Here is a 19747-nt window from a genome sequence, read left to right on the forward strand (position 1 = left end):
CGCCGTGCAAAGAAAGCGTGTTAAAAACAACGCGTCCGGTGGGCAAAGTTGACAGAATAATCTGGTACTCGCTATCTTCGCTGTCCTCAAGCCTGTTTCCGCGGCTGGAAAGGCCGCTATCGCCGCTCCGCAGGAGCACATGATTCTGCGACCGTTCATACCGGTGGCTGGAAGTAGAGTGTCCGATTACGCCACGGAGGCTGAGCGTCTGCAGAGGAGAATTCGGCTGATCAAATGGAGCAAGCTGGACAAGCTTGGTATCGTGCATTCTTGAACGAAAGGAATGGGAAAGCAAAAAAAAACGGCGAAAGAAGTAGAGGAGCTTCCTCTTTTTTGAAGTGTGTGACAAGGCAGCGTAGAAAAGACTAGGACTACGAAAGCTGATCAGAGAACAAGCGCTCATTCGTCAAAACAGAAAAAGACAGGTAGGCAATAAAAGAAGTGTAAAAGTGATGAGCTCGCCGCCGGGAGGGCTCGAACCTCCAACCTTTCGGTTAACAGCCGAACGCGCTAGCCGATTGCGCCACGGAGGCAGAGCGTCTGCTGAGGAGAACTCGGCTGATGAAATGGAGCAAACTAGGTATGTTTGGTTCCGCCCATTCTTGAATGAAAGGAATGGGGAAGCAAAAAGAAAACGGCGAAAGAAGCAGAGGAGCTTCCCCTTTTTTGAAGAGAGTGACAAGGCAACGTAGAAAAGACTAGGACTACGAAAGCTGAGCAGAGAACAAGCGCTCATCCGTCAAAAAAGAAAAAGACAGGTAGGGAATAAAATCAGTAAAAAGATGCGCTCGCCCCCGGGAGAGCTCGAACCTCCAACCTTCAGGTTAACAGCCAAACGCACTAGCCGATTGGGCCACTGATGCTTTTTTTTTTTTGCTTTACTGCCAGTTTTCACGTTCAAATCAAGAGGTTACAAGAAATAAAACGTGGCGGCCACACTTTTGCCAACACGACTTTTGTCGTGTCCGGTCGCTGTGTTGAATGCAGCGAAAGACGCACACGGTACTTTTAGACTTCGTTTATTTAAAGCCGATGAGGGTGCGACCAGCGTCGACCGAGGCAGGAGCCGAACTGGCCGCCCGAAGAAAGGGGGGAGCGGAGAATCGTCCACGGGAGGGAGTGGCTTCCCAGAACAGGAGGAGGGTGCGGGGGCGCACCGTGGGGGGGGGGGGGGGGGGGGGCATCTGGTGACAGCGTGCGACGAGGGGCAAGTGTCGTTAGGAGGAGGATTGAGTGGTCGTTAGGAGGAGGATCGAGTGGTCGTTAGGAGGAGGACGCGGGGGCGCACACACACAAAAACAATATGGGGACACAACACTTCCTTCCCCCTTAGAAAGTTGCCTGGTATCGTGCAGGGGGTCGGCGCTCACGCGTGGAGGCGCGCTGGCTTTGTGCGCTCGGGGGAGAAACACTTGTAGGCTGGCTGTTGTTCGCTGCGTCTCCCAGGTCTGTCCTGGGCGAAGTCTCTTCTTCCGGGAAGGGGTGCCAGGCTATGTGGGAAGATGGTGCACGTGTTCTCTCCGCTGGCGGACAGCTCTCAGACGGCGTCGTAAATCTACGCAGCTGGTTGAGATGTCGGCGTGCTACTGTGCCATGTATGTTGACGAGCCAAGAGCGCAGGCCTATGCGTCTGACAATTGTAGCTTCCTCCCAGCGTGGCTTTTTCAGAAACTGTCGGGCGAGGACGCGCTGCCCCTCATTAAGCGTGCCGCAGCGCGGAATTGCTTTTTCTTCCCGGAACGTCTCTGCCTTTGGCTCGGGGAGGATGGCTGTGAGCTGGGTTCGCATTTCACGCTCGAACATCATTTTCGAGGGGGTCTCGCCTGTTGTGCTCTGAACCGTCGTGTGCTGCTTGAAGAGAAAGCGCGCAAGGCGGCGCTGCAGCGAGCCTGTCTGATCTCTTTCAAGGGCGCGTTTTAGCTCGGCTACGTAGCGCTCGGCTTGTCCGTTTGTCGCTGGGTGGTAGGGGGCCGATGTAACTGATGAGATCCCGTTGTCGCGATAAAACTTGAGGATCTCCGCAGACACAAACGGTGTTCCGTTGTCCGACACTACCTTGCGCGGCAGGCCGAACGTTGCAAATAGTGATCGGAGGTTGTCAATGACTGCTGCCGAAGTCGTCTGTCCCATTTGCCTTATCTCCAGCCACTTTGTGTAGGCATCTACGACCACAAGGAAAGTGCAGCCCTCAATTGGTCCTGCAAAATCAATGTGCAGTGTGTGCCATGGTGTGTCTGGCTTTTCCCATTCTGGGACAGGAGCTTTCGGCGGGGCGCTCCGGCTGCTCTGGCAAGGCTTGCATTCTCGCACCACTGTTTCGATGTCGTTGTCAATGCCAGGCCACCACATGTAGCTTCTGGCACACTTTTTCATTGCAACGATGCCCCGATGTCCGGCGTGGATGAGAGACATAGCTTGTGCGCGTAGTTCTCTCGGAATCACAACTCGGGACCCAAATATGATACAGCCGCGATGGGTGCTCAACTCTGTAGCTCGCCTGCGGTAAGCGTCGAAGTTGTCCCCTTTGAGTTTATGCACGTTGCCTTGTTGAACAGCTGTGTAAACTAGCCGGAGAGCTGCGCACTTCTGCGTAGATGCTGCAACTGTGCCTGCTGTAAGCGGAGGTTCTGGCAGTGCTTCGAACATCAGAACGTCTCCTGGTGGAAATGGTTCGTCAACAGTTGCGTCTAGTGGCAGACGGCTTAGCGCATCGGCGTTTTGATGTTTACTCCCATTGCGGTAGACCAGAGCGTAGTCGTACGCTGAGAGTTTGATGCACCAACGTGTCATTCGCGGAGACAAAGTTGGTGGCATAGGCCTTTGTGGTCCCAGAATGCCCAATAGCGGTCGGTGATCGGTTATAAAGGTCACCTTCCGGCCGGCAATGTACTGGTGAAAATGTGTCGCCGCGTAGACGATGGCTAGCCCTTCTTTGTCAAGTTGCGCGTAGTTGCGTTCTGCTTGCGACAACGTACGTGAGGCGAAGGCGATGGGAGCTTCCCTTCCTTGCTCGTCAGTTTGCGATAGAACCGCGCCGACTCCGTACGGTGATGCGTCGCAAGCCAAAAGCAGAGGCTTCCTTTCGTCGTAGTGGCGGAGGACTGTACATCTTCGAATCAGGTCTTTTAGGGCATCGAATGACTGCTGATGGCGTGGCGACCATGTCCATGTCACATCTTTCCGAAGGAGTTGGTATAAGTCGTTGGCCACGGTAGCTCTTTGTTCCAAGAACCGGTCGTAGAACGTCAAGAGTCCGAGAAAAGCCTGTAGCTCCTGCTTGTTTGTTGGAGCTCGTGCTTCTGTGATCGCTCGCACTTTGTCCTCGGTAGGGTGAATGCCTTCCGCATCAATTCGGTGTCCCAGAAATTGCACCTCTGGCACCGCAAAACAGCACTTCGATTTGCTTATGCACAAATTAGCGTTTGCTAGCCTTTCGAGAACGAGCTCTAGGCGCACTGCATGCTCTTCAGTGGAAGTGCCACTGATGATGACATCGTCAAGGTAGACACAAACTCCTGGGATGCCCTGAAGCACTGTCTCCATGAATTTTTGAAATATGGCCGGGGCTGCAGCTACGCCAAAAGGCAGTCGCTTGACTTTGTACAAGCCTTTCAGTGTGTTAATTGCCAATAATTCAGCAGTTGACTCGCTCACCTTCAGCTGCTGATACGCCTGGGTGAGGTCCAATGTGCTGAAGACTCTTGCGCCACGTAGTACACTGAATACTTCTTCAGGTGTCGGTAGCGGGTAAGAGGACGCTTTAGTCGCAAGATTGACGGTGCTCCGGTAGTCTCCGCAGAGGCGTATGGTTCCGTTCTTCTTGCGAACTACGACAAGTGGTGTGGCCCATTCTGAATGCTGCGTCGGCTCGATGACACCTTGCTGCTCCAGTTTGTCCAACTCTTTTTCAACTGAATCTCGGAGAGCAAACGGCACCGGCCTGGCCTTCAGAAATTTGGGTTGCGCGTTGTCCAACAACTCCAGTGTGACCGGGGGCCCTTCGTTTCCTGGAATCTCTTCCGAGAATACTCTTTCGTATTTCTCTTGCAGTTGCTCAACCATGTTCTGGCTCGGCGTCTGGTGTATGCCGCATATCATCACGCCTAGTGGAGAAAACCAGTTTCTCCCTAGAAGGCTTGATCCTGTGCCCTTCACAACAAGCAGAGGTAGCGTATGGGTCTGGCCGTTGTAGTTAACCTGCACGTTGGCAGAGCCCAATAGTGGCAGATTCTGTCCTGACCACGTTCGCAGGTGCGTGTCGTCTTGTTGCAGGGCGGGTGCGTCAGATGGCCATGAAGTTCGGAACGTGTCCTCACTGATCAGAGTACAGGCTGCGCCGGAGTCCACCTCGAACTTAATCAGCTGGTGATGTACGCTTACTTCTGTAAAAATCTTCGGTCGCGTGCCGAGATTCATGGTGTTCAGGTCGTACAACACAGATGGTGTTGCTGATGTTGTTCCATGGAGATCAGATAGCGGCGTATTCTCTGAGGCGTTGACGCTGTGATTAGGCTGGGAAGGTGACTTTATCTTGGCAAGTCTCCGTTTCGTAATGCATGCTCTTTCGATATGCCCTCGCTTGTGGCAAAAATTACACGTGGCTGACTGGAATCGACATCCCTGGGGGTTGTGTTGGTCGTCACACCGCCAGCAGCGTTGTGCCTTTTTGACCGATTTAACAACAACAGAAGGCTTGCGCACCTGGTTGCTTGTCTGGTGTACCGGCTCGGTGTTCCGGCGAATCCCTCTCTGCTGGTGACCGGCGCTCTCCGCTCGAACGGCGATGTCGTAAGCTTTGCTGAATGTGAGGTCCTTCTCAGCGAACAGGCGCTGCTGCAGTGACTCGTCACTCAGTCCGCACACAAATCTGTCGCGTAACATCACGTCCAAGGGAAGCATGGTGGTGTTAGCAGAAGAAGCTGCGTCTCCCTCCTGCCCGGTAGCTGTTGTCGACAGCGTTCCAAAATTGCAGTCGGCAGCGAGCTTCTTGAGCGCGGCTACGTAGGCGCTCACAGTTTCTTCTCCCAGTTGATCTCGTCGTTGGAAGCGAGCCCGGCTGTAGACCTCGGATGGCCTTGGGTCGTAGTGCTTTTGCAGCGCTTTTACGATGTCGTCGTAAGACACTGCCGCTGGTGTGCTTGGCTGAATAAGGGCGCAGACAGTATCGTAGGTCTGCTCCCCGCACAGCGTCAGCAGGTTGGCCCTCTTCAAGGCTGGGTCTGTGATCTTGTTAGCTTCAAAGTAGAACTGAAGGCGTCCAACCCACGATGACCACGATGAGCCGTTGAACTCTGGTATCTGATTGGGAAACCCTCGCGTAGCCATGGCTTGTCAATAGCGTTGCGTAGCGCGGGTCGAATCCACTTTCTCGTCGCCACTGTCGTGTCCGGTCGCTGTGTTGAATGCAGCGAAAGACGCACACGGTACTTTTAGACTTCGTTTATTTAAAGCCGATGAGGGTGCGACCAGCGTCGACCGAGGCAGGAGCCGAACTGGCCGCCCGAAGAAAGGGGGGAGCGGAGAATCGTCCACGGGAGGGAGTGGCTTCCCAGAACAGGAGGAGGGTGCGGGGGCGCACCGTGGGGGGGGGGGGGGGGGGGGGGCATCTGGTGACAGCGTGCGACGAGGGGCAAGTGTCGTTAGGAGGAGGATTGAGTGGTCGTTAGGAGGAGGATCGAGTGGTCGTTAGGAGGAGGACGCGGGGGCGCACACACACAAAAACAATATGGGGACACAACAACTTTAAAATTTTTTGAACGACATTAATCCATCAAGTACAGATATCCATGAAGTGGAAAACATGCTTTTTTTTTTATTAGACACCTTGGACACACCGGGTTTGTTCAGATGACAATCTCTGTAATGAAGGGACAGATTTGATGAAGGAGCACGATTCAAAGATGATTTATCAAATCAAATCAAATCTTTATTTCCATCGGTGCTACAGATGGAGGGCTACGGAAAAAAAGCTGCCACTTGGCAACTTGACGAGTCCGCAGCCCCATATAGAAGGCAGCGTGTAGACAGCACCAGATAATGAAAAACGATAAACAAATCAAGATACTGCATCAGTGCAAAATAAAGGAAAAAAGTCCTGAGCTAGGTGAAACAAACATCAGAATAGATGAAATCAGGTTAGTCAATCGGCAAACATGTCTCTTAGTTTAACCGTGGAACAACTAAATAAATCAAAATTCAGTGACTGATAGTAGTTTAACAGAGATGGCAGAGAATAACACAATCGATCCATACCAGAATTCAAGCGTGGTACAGCAACCTTCCAGTTTTCTCCCTGTCTAGTCTGATAACATTTAGCATTTCTTTCTAAATGTGCCAAGGCATCCAGGCTATGAATAATTTTTTCACTTCATATTTAAACCGAGAACTCAAACGGTAACGGTATAGCTTGTGGGCTGTGATAACACCAGCACTGCGAAAAAATTCTGCAGTGGTTGCATTGTAGCCAGCATTGTACACGTGACGTAGATACCGTTTTTGCATATGGAATATTTTTTGTGTGGTAGAGAATGTAGTTGTGCCTCCCACAAGCTGGCAGTAGTTGACGTGTGAACAGAAAAGAGAATTATAGACCAATATTTTTGTTTTAGCAGAAAGCATATATTTGAGACGACCAACTACACCGGTTATTCGAGCAAGTTTCACTAATACAGGTCTGGTTTATGGGGTTTAACGTCCCAAAGCGACTAAGGCTATGAGAGACGCCGTAGTGGAGGGCTCCGGAAATTTCGACCACCTGGGGTTCTTTAACGTGCACTGACATCGCACAGTACACGGGCCTCGAATTTCTCCTCCAAAGAAATTCAGCCGCCGCGGCCGGGATCGAACCCGCGTCTTTCGGGCCAGCAGCCGAGCACCATAGCCACTGAGCCACCGCGGCGGCGTTTCACTAATACAAAATTCACATGAGATTCCCAGGACATATTGACAGTGAATATCACACCAAGACATTTGAAATGGTCAACAATGTCAACAGGTGAGAGTTTAAAAAATATCAGCATGAGGAGGAACAGGTTTATTTTTCGGCCGGAAGACAACTGCTTTTGTTTTATTTTCGTTAATCTTCATGTAATTGGATGAGGACCATTGCTGCAGTTGGACTATGGTGTCGTTACAATCAGTGATGAGTTTATCGATGTGATTACCAGAAAAAAATATGCTAGTGTCATCTGCATATATAATAAATTTGGCGTTCTGGTTAATGTTAACAATGCCATTAATATACAGGTTAAATAGCAAGGGGCCCAATATGCTACCCTGTGGGACACCACAAAGCAGTGGCCGGACTCGTGATCGCGAGTTGTTTATTTGGACTACTTGACATCGATGGGACAAATATGATTGTAATAACTGTAATCCACACCCTCGTATACCGTAAAGGTCCAACTTTTGCAGCAGAACATCATGACTCACCAAGTCGAATGCCTTGGAAAAATCGACAAATAGGCCGACTACTATGGCCTTGCTGGTGTTTCGTTATGATTGCGCAGTGGTCAGCAAAACTTACAAGCCTACAGTGAATTATTTTTTCAAGAGGCTTAGAAAATATAGGTAAGATAGACACCGGACGGTAATTGCCCAATTCATTTCGGCTTCCCTTTTTAAAAAGCATTACTACTTTTGCAGTTTGCATTTTCACCGGAAATGTCGATGTCGATAGACATTTATTAAAGATATGCGTTAGAACTGGTGCTATGACATCTGCGACATACTTTACTGGTTTTATTTGAATTTCGTCAATATCCCTACTGGTGCTGTTTTTTAAATTACTCCATGTTCATTCACTGGCTGTAAAAATATTGATTTTTCATTCCGCGTGCTGATATACCGACATGCATTTGAGGAACTGCGTGGAGTACTCATACTTGTAAGAAATTTATTGAAAGCATCAGCCAGTTCCGCCTCATGCAAAACTTTGCCATCAATCGTTAGTTTAGAAATGCAGCTACGTTGGTTATCGCGACGCAGTAGCGTGTTTAATTTGTCCCAGAGCAACTCACTCGGCACATTTTTGTCGTCCAAAAAACGCGAGAAGTACTCTTTACGTGCAGTGCGCAGCTTTTTCGTTAGCTGGTTCCGATACCTTTTAAAGACGGTCAAATCATCAGCGTTGCGGGTGTTTAAAAACTGTCTGTAGAGCTTATCTTTTGCTCTCATTTCTTGGTACAGTTCATGAGTAACCCATGGCTTTCGAATTTTTCTACTCTTTTTGCGTCGTTTAACAGGAAAATGTGCATTGTACAATCTTTTGAAGGTATCTAAAAAACATTGTAGGCGTTGTTAGCATCGTGTATATTCAGAACTACGCGCCAGTCTATTTGAAGCAGTTCACTTCTAAACGCATTGAGAGCCGTATCAGTTACTGGCTGGTAAAGACTGTCAGCCGACGAACAGTTTAGAGTGCGGGCAACTTGTAAACAAAGGAACACGGGAAGATGATCACTGATGAGACACGATAGGGCACCAGCTTTTATATCTTGCGATGAAAGGTTTGTTATAAATATGTCTAGCACTGACTCGAATTCAGCTGTTATTCTGGTGGGTACATTAATAACGTTGTCAAACCCATATGAGATGAGAAGGTTGCTAAAATTTGTACTAATAGGAGTGTTAACGCCCATATCAATATTATAATCACCCGCGGCGATCAGCTTATACTTGTTCTCTACAACAAATGAAAGAAAGCCTTCATAAAAATCAAGAAATGTTGAAAAATGACCGTTTGGTGGTCGATAACAGACCGAATATATTACCTTATCTGCAATTAAAGTTAACACTTCCTAGTCTGGAGTCACTATGCTAAATGAATCAAGCAGTTCACAGTCCATTTGTTCCAAAGTGAGGATTGCAATTCCACCTCCGCGACCACAAGGGCGGTTGACATAGTACGTATTGTAGCCCTTCATTCTGAAAACGTCACTCTCGTTCGTGCTCCATGTTTCGCTGAACATAATAACAGAAAATATAAAAGAAAATTTACTGAAGAATTCGTCTAAAGAAAAAGTTTTGTTGCGGACAGATCTTGCGTTTAGGTGTACACATTTTAGTGTGGAAGACCTAAAATTAGAAACCGTAATGTTCAGCTCATCTGCCGAGTAAAAGGTGTGCTCATACATCTTTGCCCTCTTCACTTAAGTATAGCACTCAGTGCATACTTCATTCTGGCTTAAGGCGATCAAGATCCTTGAGGCATTTAATATGAATTGCGTTTGCCCCATCCATCATCAGCACAAGAACCTTTCCACGGGTGTACCAAACATATTTGAACTCAGCCTCTTTCGCCCAATTTTTTGTTTCTAGAAGCAGTTCTCGGTTGTGCCTGGTTAGGTTTTCTTGGATGAAGATTTTTGGCTTACTGTCTTTTAGGTTGTTCTTCTTACTCAACCACGATTCCCTGATCGCCTGCCGTGTGAAGCGCACGATTATGCCGGGTGTCTTGTCTTTCTGAGCGGGCAGCCTGTGTGCCGAGACAATGTCTTGTTCGACGAGATGAGGCGTGTCGAGCTTATTTGCAACCTCATTCAATATCGTGAGCAAGTTTTCATCTTTCCGATAAGGAACACCATGAACTTCAAGATTAAGTTGCCTATTTCTAAACTCAAGCTCATTTACTTCTCGTTGAAGCTGAACCTGAGCTGATAGGTTGTTTTCATCCCTTTCCTCCAGTTCTTGCACCTTCTTTCTGAGCACTTTTATCTCATTGTCTTGCACACCGATTTTTTTTTTTTTCAAATCTTCAAAAATGGCAGACATGTGCGTGACAAATTCCTCTATGGCTTCCACTCGAGTTACGAGGGCTGGTAGGCTTTCAAGCTTCACATTATTAGATGTAAGGATAGCCCTTATATCTCCATCGGCCTTACTTTATCACTGCAGCTACCATGTGACGCCGAACTCCGACAATCTTGGCATCGCCACGCTTTCTTGGCAGCGTCAGATTTTCCCTTGAAAGACTTCTCCGCTGTTCCAGCACATTTTCCGAAATGGTACTCCCGTGCGCACTCTGAACAAGCCACGCGTCCCTCGCTCTCAAAAAGGACCACATTACAAGTGCAGCAGACGTCAGACATTGTTTTCCCTGCGACAAGATGTCGCCAGAACCAACACAGGAAAAAACACTACAGGTCTTTGGCAGCGACCGCAGCACAAGCACCATCAAGTAGAAGAATATGAGTGCAAGCTAACCTGCACAGTTTCGATAGCAGTGTAAGTGATGATGCTCGCAGGGTGCTGCCGCCGCTGCCAAATGACCGCTTCGCCAGGTGCTTCTGATTTATATCGGGTCGATGGCTCCGTTAGGCGCGCAGGCGCACTTGTTGCTTGCAGCGGTGATAGCAGCAGTGATTTCGTGCGATGCCGGTAGTGCGGTAGGGCAAGGTGACGAGTGGCAGGAAAATCTAGGCAGCCCGCCGCGTCCGATGGGGCCGAACAGCGTTAGACGATCCGGGAAAAAGACTGTTCTCCGTCGTATCTGCACAGTTTCGATAGCAGTGTAAGTGATGATGCTCGCAGGGTGCTGCCGCTGCTGCCAAAAAATGGCGTAAGCGTGTATTTATGCATTTCCCGGTTTGCCCAATGTAATTCTTTCCGCATTTAAAAGGTATGTCATAAACCACTCCCTCTGCACATGGCACAAAAGGTGATTCATGATCCACTTGGCATGCATTTTTTCTTTTGCCTCTTTTTTGCTTCTGTTCACGGGCTCTTTTGTCAACAATAGCACAAACCTTGCCTGGCTTATTAGGGACCGAAAAAAGCACTTTAACCCCATATGTAGTGCCAACCTGTTTAAGCCTACGGGATAACTGATGAATGTAGGGTATTACCGCATACGTTGTTCTATCATTACCGGAATTTTCCTGTGGTTCTTGTCTACCAAACGACTTCATCTTCAGGATCTTGTTGCTAGCAAGCGCTATCACATCATTGATGTGATATCACAATGATGTGATAGCGCTTGCTAGCAACAAGATCCTGAAGAAAATGAAGTCGTTTGGTAGACAAGAACCACAGGAAAATTCCGGTAATGATAGAACAAAGTATGCGGTAATACCCTACATTCATCAGTTATCCCATAGGCTTAAACAGGTTGGCACTAGATAGGGGGTTAAAGTGCTATTTTCGGTCCCTAATAAGCTAGGCAAGGTTTGTGCTATTGTTGACAAAAGAGCCCGCGAACAGAAGCAAAAAAGAGGCAAAAGAAAAAATGCATGCCAAGTGGATCATGAATCACCTTTTATGCCATGTGCAGAGGGAGTGGTTTATGACATACCTTTTAAATGCGGAAAGAATTACATTGGGCAAACCGGGAAATTTATAAATACACGCTTACGCCAGCATAAATCATCTTTGAATGGTGCTCCTTCATCAAATCTGTCGCTTCATTACAGAGATTGTCATCTGAACAAACCCAGTGTGTCCAAGGTGTCTAATAAAAAAGCATGTTTTCCACTGCTAAACAGGGCTAAGATTAAGTTTAGACATCAAGATCAGCTGACTAGGGAGTTGTGTGAAGCCTATCATATTCACAAGAACAGCGACATGTGCGTTAGCACACTTTCTGTAAGTATACATGAGTGTGAAATTTCGTATCTGGATTCGTAACTTTCTTTTGCGTGCTTTTTGCGGGAAGCGCAGGCGCTTTGGGTTGTCAGTTGTGAGCATATAATCTGTGTTTTTTCAAATAAACTTTCAGTTGTTAGTAGCGCTTGTCCCTGTCCTTCCTTCTCTGTCTTTGTTCCTCGTCGCAGCGCTGGTGAAGTTGTGAAGATGTACTAACTAGCTCAAATCACGGTTTTGCTCCAGGTGTTTGTATGTAACTTGAAAAAGAACAATTTGGCTGAGGGTAGTATAGGCATTTTCTTCACTCTTTTTAGGACGTCCTGTCCTGGGCCGCCGCGATGTGCAGAACGGTACAAAGGTACAGGGAGCATGACATCTACAAGGTCTCTGTAGAGTTTTTCTTTGTTACAGTTGACAGGTACTGCTGGGAAAAATGTACATTCAAAAGCCTATACGACAAGACAACTTCACGCCTCCCCAAGTGTAGGGTAGCCAACTGGGCATCACCTGGTTAACCTCCCTGCCTTTCCGTCCTTTTCTCTCTCTCTCTCACGCAGGTATCCAGTCACACTTCGCACATATTTTGAACAGACGAAACGACGAATCCAAGGAGAAGTCTAAACAACCTTACTTGTATAACTGTGCGCAGAAAGATGTCGTTCTGATCACGTAAAAAAAACAAAGCGTGCCACGATTTGTCGCAGAAACAAGTGAGCCAGAACTAGACCCCCTTTCTTGACCGGCAAAAACAAATTCGTTCGACTGGACCGCTCCCAAGTCGAGGCCCAAATAAAAATAGCAAAAACCCGGTGCATTTTTTGAATGCTCATCCTCGCCGCACACAACACATTCATGACGTACCAGATTTTAGATATCAGAAAAAGGTTGCAGACAGTGGCTCTAGAAAACATCGACAGTTGCTTGCCTTGCCACCCGTTCGCCTTTTCTTTAGCCCTCAAGGCTTGATCTGCCCAGTATGGTTCAGGGTCACGATAATTTCCGAGAGGCACACCAAGGTACTGCGTTGGCACCATTGACCAGGTCAGCCGACAGAAGGCTTCTGGTGTGTCTACCCAATCGTCATGCCAAAAGCCATGACTTTTATCCCAGTCTATCTCGGCTCCAGTCGCATCACAAAACTTTTCGACCACATTAGTTGTCTCTCTAATGCTAGCTGTGCTTGCGCAGAAAACCGCGATGTCATCCGCGTACGCCAGAATTTTAACTTCGGCTGCCTTCAGTCTGTAACCTGTTACCCGCGCATTATGTTCAATCGCCAGAGTGGCTCAAAAAAAGCCGCAAACAGAAGTGGTGACAGCGGGCATCCCTGACTCACCGACGAGGGCACGCACAAGCTATCTGTGAGCTCACCGTTAATAATAATACGCGTTGTACATTTTTTGTACGCCATCGCGACGCCTTCCGTAATGACACTGCCCACATTCGTGTGTTCAAGTATGCAGAGCAATGCCTTGTGCGAGAAGCAGTCGAAGGCTTTTGTCAGGTCAAGCTGCATCATCGCGACGTGATCGCCCAGTGCATCGCAACACTCGAGCACGCTTCGAGCCACGTGCACATTCGTCGCGATAGTGCGGCAATTGCGCCTCGGAGGCTGAGCGTCTGCTGAGGAGAACTCGGCTGATGAAATGAAGCAAACTGGGCATGTTTGGTTCCGCCCATTCTTGAATGAAAGGAATGGGGAAGCAAAAAAAAACGGCGAAAGAAGCAGAAGAGCTTCCTCTTTTTTGAAGAGGGTGAGAAGGCAGCGCAGAAAAGACTAGGACTACGAAAGGTGAGCAGAGAACAAGCGCTCATCCGTTAAAACAGAAAAAGACAGGTAGGGAATAAAAGAAGTGTAAAAGTGATCCGCTCGCCCCCGGGAGGGCTCGAACCTCCAACCTTCCGGTTAACAGCCGAACGCGCAAGCCGATTGCGCCACGGAGGCTTTTTTTTTTCTTTATTACCGACTTGGCCGGACAAACAAAACAAAAATACAATGACATGACAATAAAAGCACAGGTAAGTTTCTAGCTAGTCCACGATGATAAAATGGGTTAAATGATTTTAGTTGGTCGAGGACAGGCAGCCACTCAGGCTGAGGAGCTTGCTGTCCGAAAACTTCCTGAGTATACATGATGCTTTCAATGAAATACTGATGAGAAGGATGCACCAAAACATGTTCATGCCTGACATCCATTCGCGTGCGCCATAGGCTGTGCATGCCGAGCAACATTACCAGGTCGCAAGGCACTTCACCTGGTTCTGCACATGGTAGGAAGCGTATTCCAAAAGGCGTCAGGGGTAACTCTTTTTTCAGGGTGCGTTTGAAGACATCCCAAAGAAAAACAGCGTCATGACAGTCGAGAAAGATATGCTCTATAGTTTCCACTTTTTTGCAAATAAGACATTCTACTGACCAAAGTACAAAAAGGCCTTTGCTTTGCAACCATGGCTTCACTGGGAGGGTTCCAGTATGCAATTGAAAAAAGAAAGAACGCACTGAAGGCTTCACCGGCATTCTTTTGACTCTTTTTAGCACATCGCTTTCGGGACCCAAAAGATATGCACTGCGATAAACAGGCACTGGCAGAAATACATCGAGCAGGTCCTTGTACATCTTTTTCCTTGTTAGAATGGCTAGATACTGATCGGAAAATTTTGACCGAAGAATACGGACTGCTGCAACAACTTCTTGCAAGAAAGCACTTAACCCACTCCGACCTGCAGACATGGATGACACAACATAATCAGGCAGTGATTCTGACAATCGCACTTGTATAACAGTTCGCAGAAAATCATTATCTTGACGCAAGAAAAAAAATCTAGTCACTATATGTCTCAGAAATAAATTTGATAATCCCAGCCCCCCGTTCCGCACCTTGTGGAACAGATTGCATCTGCTGGTACGTTCCCATGTTGACGACCAAACAAACGTTGCAAACACTCTGTGCAACCTTTGCACTGAAGTCCTTGGCAAAGTTAACGCTTGCAGAACATAAAAAATCCTCGCTATTAAAAACATGTTGCACACCGTAGCTCTTGCAAACATGGAAAAGTTGTGACCGCCCCATTTGCTTGTCTGAGCTCTGACTCGTTCGGATTCATGGGCCCAGTAATCTTTGCTTTCACTTTAGTTGGTTAGCGGCACGCCGAGGTACTTTCCTGGCGTGTCTACCCACTTGATTCGACAGAATACTTCTGGCGTGGCAGGCCACTTTCCATGCCAAAACCCAAAACATTTCTGCCAGTTTATCGCACAGCCACTTGCATCACAAAAATTTACTGCTTCGCTCACCACTTCTTGCACGCTTTCCTGGTCTCTGCAGAACACTGCTATATCATCTGCATAGGTTTGCGCCATGGAGGCTGAGCGTCTGCAGAGGAGAACTCGGCTGATGAAATGGAGCACACTGGGCAAGTTTGGTATCGTGCATTCATGAATGAAAGGAATGGGGAAGCAAAAAAAAACGGAGAAAGAAGCAGAGGAGCTTCCTCTGTTTTGAAGAGGGTGTCAAGGCAGCGCAGAAAAGACTAGGACTACGAATAAGGTGAACAGAGAACAAGCGCTCATCCGTTAAAACAGAAAGACTGGTAGGGAATAAAAGAAGTGCAAAAGTGATGCGCGCGCCCCCGGGAGGGCTCGAACCTCCAACCTTTCGGTTAACAGCCGAACGCGCTAGCCGATTGCGCCACGGAAGCTTTTTCTTTCTTTATTGCCGACTAGACAGGAAAATCAAATACAAAACATTAAAAGGGGCTATCTGAACAACGACAGCACTCATAGGTTAAAACCATTTCAGGGCAACAAGTTCATTCAGAATAGTATACCATTCGGGTTTGTCGGCTTGTTTCTTATACATATCTCTAAGGTAAGCAATACTCTCAACAAAATACTCCCTAGCAGGTCGCACATTTTCATCTGCGTGATGGACACCCATCCCTGTCTTCCATACACCATGCAGTACTAACAGCATGAACAGATCATACGGTATACCATCTTCATTGACAACTGGCAAAAAACGGATGCCATACGGCGTTACTGGAAGGTCTTTCTATAACGTCCTTTGCAGGATGTCCCACAGAAAGACCGCACCCCAACAGTCCAAGAAGATATGGTCTACAGTTTCAGGCTTGCGGCATATCATACAGTTTGTGGACCATGGGACATATGTATATCCCTTTCTCTTCCAACCATGGTTTCAGGGGGAGTGTGCCACTATATAAGTGGAAAAAGAAAGTTTTCACCGATGGTCGCACGGCCATCAACTTAACCCTTTTAAGAACATCCCCACCCTGACCGTCACCATTCATTATGCGATAAATTGGCACTGGTAACATCATATCTGAGAGGTCCATATACAGCCGCCTACGTTTTACCCCACTAAGGTACTGCATCGAGAAACGCGCTTTCAGTATTTGAAAAGCTCCAACGACTTCACGCAAATACCCATGCACACCTCCAGGATGAAACCCGCGCGCACACACCAGAAATTCGGGTAAAAAGTTTTGCAGCCGCACCTGCATCACTGTCCTCGAAAAGGGATCATTTTGTTCACGCAGGAACATGAATCTCGAGACAACTTGCCTTAAGAACAAATGCACAAGACCCAACCCACCGTTCTGCACTGAGCGAAACAAGTTTGTGCGGCTCGTGCGCTCCCAGGTTGATCCCCACACAAACACAGCTAACACTCTGTGCAGCTTCTGAACACACATTCTTGTCATAAACATCGCCTGCAGCACGCTTGCGCCACGGAGGCTGAGCGTCTGCTGAGGAGAACTCGGCTGATAAGCGCAGGTATATTTCAATATGGAAAACCAACTCGCCTAACAAACCACTCTGCTAAACTTTGAATGAAACGAATGGGGAAGCAAAAAAAAAAACGAAGAAAGAAGCAGAGGAGCTTCCTCTGTTTTGAAGAGGGTGTCAAGGCAGCGCAGAAAAGACTAGTACTACGAATAAGGTGAGCAGAGAACAAGCGCTCATCCGTTAAAACAGAAAAAGACTGGTAGGGAATAAGAGAAGTGCAAAAGTGATGCGCTCGCCCCCGGGAGGGCTCGAACCTCCAACCTTTCGGTTAACAACCGAACGCGTTATCCGATTGCGCCACGGAAGCTTTTTTTTTTCTTTATTGCATGAATGAATACATCAGTAAAATATCGTAGTTGTCATGCCCCTTGGCAGACAACCGTGTCTAATGGACTTTCATTAACACAAGTTGGTCTATCAGACTCAATACATCCTCCGCGTAATCTTGTTGCTTCAAGACTTCTCTCAATTTGTACACATGTTCCACAAAATAATCACATACCGATCGTGCATCCAAGTCACAATGTCTAACAGCCATTCTACTCCTCCAAATGCTGTTGAGGCCCAATAACATAATCTGGTCGTACTGTAAAACATCACTTTCAGTGGTCAGGTACCGAATTCCGCGCGGTGTCAATGGCAAGTCCTTTTTTAGGGTTCTTTGCAAAACGTCCCAGTAGAACACTGCATCCCAAAAATCCAGGAACACATGTTCTACTGTCTCCGGTTTTCTACACAGGAGACAGTTCGAGCCCCAAGGAACAAAAAGGCCCTTTTCCTCTAGCCATGTTTTTACTGGTAGGGTTCCGGTGTGCAATTTGAAAAAGAATGTTTTGACGGCAGGTGCAACAGTCATCTTTTTAACTCGCCTGAGAACGTCTTTCCCAGGGCCTTCACAGTATAAGGTTCTGTACAGTGGCGCTGGAAACAACTGTTCAATAAGATCCTTGTATAATCGCTTGGGCGTTACATTCGCTAAATACTCTAGAGAGAACCGCACTTGCAAAAACCTGAACGACCAGACAACCTCTCGCAGGAAGCGAGAGACACTGTGTACCGCCGAGCATTGCACGAAGAGACAATGAATTCTGGAAGTGCACTGGATAACATGATTTGTGTGAATGTTCGCAGGAAGGCGTCATTTTGGTCACGCAGGAAACAAAACCTTAAAACAACCTGCCGCACATAGAGATACATTAGAGACAGTCCCCCGACCTTCACTCTCCGGAAGAGATTATCTCTGCGAATTCGTTCCCAATTAGACGCCCAAATGAAAACCGCAAAAACCCTATGGAACCTTTGGATATTGGTTCGTGCACAATATAATACTTGGAGTAAATACATGATTCTTGCCACAAGAAAGGTGTTACATACAGTTGCACGCGCGAAAATAGAAAGATTACGGCCCATCCATCCTTTGGTCCGGTACCGCATTTCTTCCGCTTTCGCATTCCAGTAATTGGTATTCTCCCCATATTTGTCCAGCGGGACTCCCAAATAAACTCCGGGAGTTGTAGCCCATCGGACCCCGCAGAACGATTCTGGTTCCAAGTCCCATTGCCCATGCCAGAGTCCGAGACATTTATCTATATTAACAGCGCTACCAGTTTGCCTGCAAAACCTTTCGGTTACTTGTAACGCTTCTACAATACTTTTGCGGTCTTCACAAAAGAGGGCCACATCATCTGCATACGCCAGTATTCTCACCTCACACGCTCCCAACCTAAACCCTCAGATGCGCTCGCTCGCAGTTATCATCCTACAAAAAGGCTCCAAATAAATTGCAAAAAGTAAAGGGGACAGTGGACATCCTTGTCGCATAGATTCCCTCACATCAATTCTTTCAGATAACATTTTGTTGACCATAAGACGTGTCGAGCAACATGCATAAGCCATTTTTACCCCTTTGAGAACAACCGAGCCAATACCAATATGTTCCAACAAACAATAGAGTATTTCATGAGACACCCGATCAAATGCTTTTTCAAAGTCAATTTGAACCATAGCGACTTTCTTATTTAAAGCATCGCAGCACTCGAGCACGCTGCGTGCAACATGAATATTTTTAAATATGCTTCTTGTTTTTATTCCACACGTTTGGTGAGGTCCTACAATATCCTTTATGACGTATTGCAATCTCTTGGCGAACACTTTCATCAGAATTTTATAATCAACGTTTGCTAACGTGATCGGTCTATAGCTTGTTACTTTTACCAGCTTGGCAGGGTCATCTGTCTTAGGAATTAAGACCGTATGAGCATTGCTAAACGAAGGTGGCAGCCTGCCAACTTCAAAACACTCTTTGAAAAGCTTATAGAGCATAGTGGCAAGGTCACATTTAAAGCTCTTATAAAAGGCCGCAGTCAAACCGTCAGGTCCCGGCGACTTTCCGGCATTCAATTCATCAATCGCTGTCTCTATTTCCTTAATACTTATTTCGTTCTCTAGTTCTTCAGTAATCTCATTGCCTAATATTGGCATAAGTGGCAAAAAGTTTTCCCGGAACCTTTCTTCACTTGGTGCTTTGCGTGCAAACAGCTCACGGTACTGTTCCACGAATGCACTTAAAATTCCACTTTGTTCACTGAGGATTTGTTCTTTGTATTCGATAACTGATATCTCATTTGACCGCGCGTATCGCTTTTCATCTGAAAGCGCGCGTTTTGTGGGCATTTCACCAGTAGGCAATTTTTCCGTGCGTGCTCTTATCGCTGCCCATTTGTACTTGTGAGCATCTAAAGCTTCTAGCCTAACTTTGACGCCTTTTAGGTCATGCATGAACATGCCCGGCGTTTTTTCCTCTTCGCGCCCTAAATTCGTCAAAAGTCCACGCAGTTGCTTTTCTTCTTTTCTTTCCTCATATTTTCTTATGGTTGAACGCTCAATGGCATAGATTTTCACCTCCTGCTTAAAGCGTTCCCAAGATTCAATACATCTTGTTCCACTATTATTAAACATATCCATGATTTCCTTAACTTTTCTTAAAAATATGTCGTCTTCTATAAGCCTTGAGTTTAGTTTCCACATATCCCAGTTCATTTTTGCTTTACGCTGCTTCCTTCCTCCCAAAGTTACCGTAACTAGGCAGTGGTCACTAAATGACACTTGCTTCACTTCATACTGCTCACAGGAAGGTGAAAACTCCGGCGACACATATTCTGTCCAGTCGTGCGTGGCTGCTACCTTGAAAATGCGTAAAATATGCACGTGATTCTGACTGTTCGCCAGACCTATTACATCCTCCAAGCTGCACTCGTTGAGGACACTCTTCAAGAAATCAACACTCGGGTCTTTTACATCTTTTACATTTGAACGATCTTAAGGGTCCAAAACGCAATTGAAGTCTCCCAATAATAT

At 47.2% G+C, this 19747-nt stretch overlaps 4 non-coding genes and 1 pseudogene across 4 annotated transcripts; all 5 read right to left on the reverse strand.

Moving 5' to 3' along the window:
• Window positions 1-459: 459 nt before the first annotated feature.
• On the reverse strand, window positions 460-533 carry TRNAN-GUU (transfer RNA asparagine (anticodon GUU)). The gene has a single exon. It is a non-coding gene; the product is annotated as a tRNA-Asn (tRNA).
• A 12918-nt stretch (window positions 534-13451) lies between these two features.
• Window positions 13452-13525, reverse strand: TRNAN-GUU (transfer RNA asparagine (anticodon GUU)). Its single transcript has one exon. It is a non-coding gene; the product is annotated as a tRNA-Asn (tRNA).
• A 1680-nt stretch (window positions 13526-15205) lies between these two features.
• Window positions 15206-15279, reverse strand: TRNAN-GUU (transfer RNA asparagine (anticodon GUU)). Its single transcript has one exon. It is a non-coding gene; the product is annotated as a tRNA-Asn (tRNA).
• An 86-nt stretch (window positions 15280-15365) lies between these two features.
• On the reverse strand, window positions 15366-16311 carry LOC149349856 (uncharacterized; annotated as a pseudogene).
• Window positions 16312-16623: 312 nt separating this feature from the next.
• Window positions 16624-16697, reverse strand: TRNAN-GUU (transfer RNA asparagine (anticodon GUU)). Its single transcript has one exon. It is a non-coding gene; the product is annotated as a tRNA-Asn (tRNA).
• Between the last annotated feature and the right edge of the window lie 3050 nt (window positions 16698-19747).

Source organism: Amblyomma mixtum, chromosome 3 (assembly GCF_055824585.1).
Source record: "Amblyomma mixtum isolate Tamu chromosome 3, ASM5582458v1, whole genome shotgun sequence".
In the NCBI taxonomy this organism is placed as follows: domain Eukaryota; kingdom Metazoa; phylum Arthropoda; class Arachnida; order Ixodida; family Ixodidae; genus Amblyomma; species Amblyomma mixtum.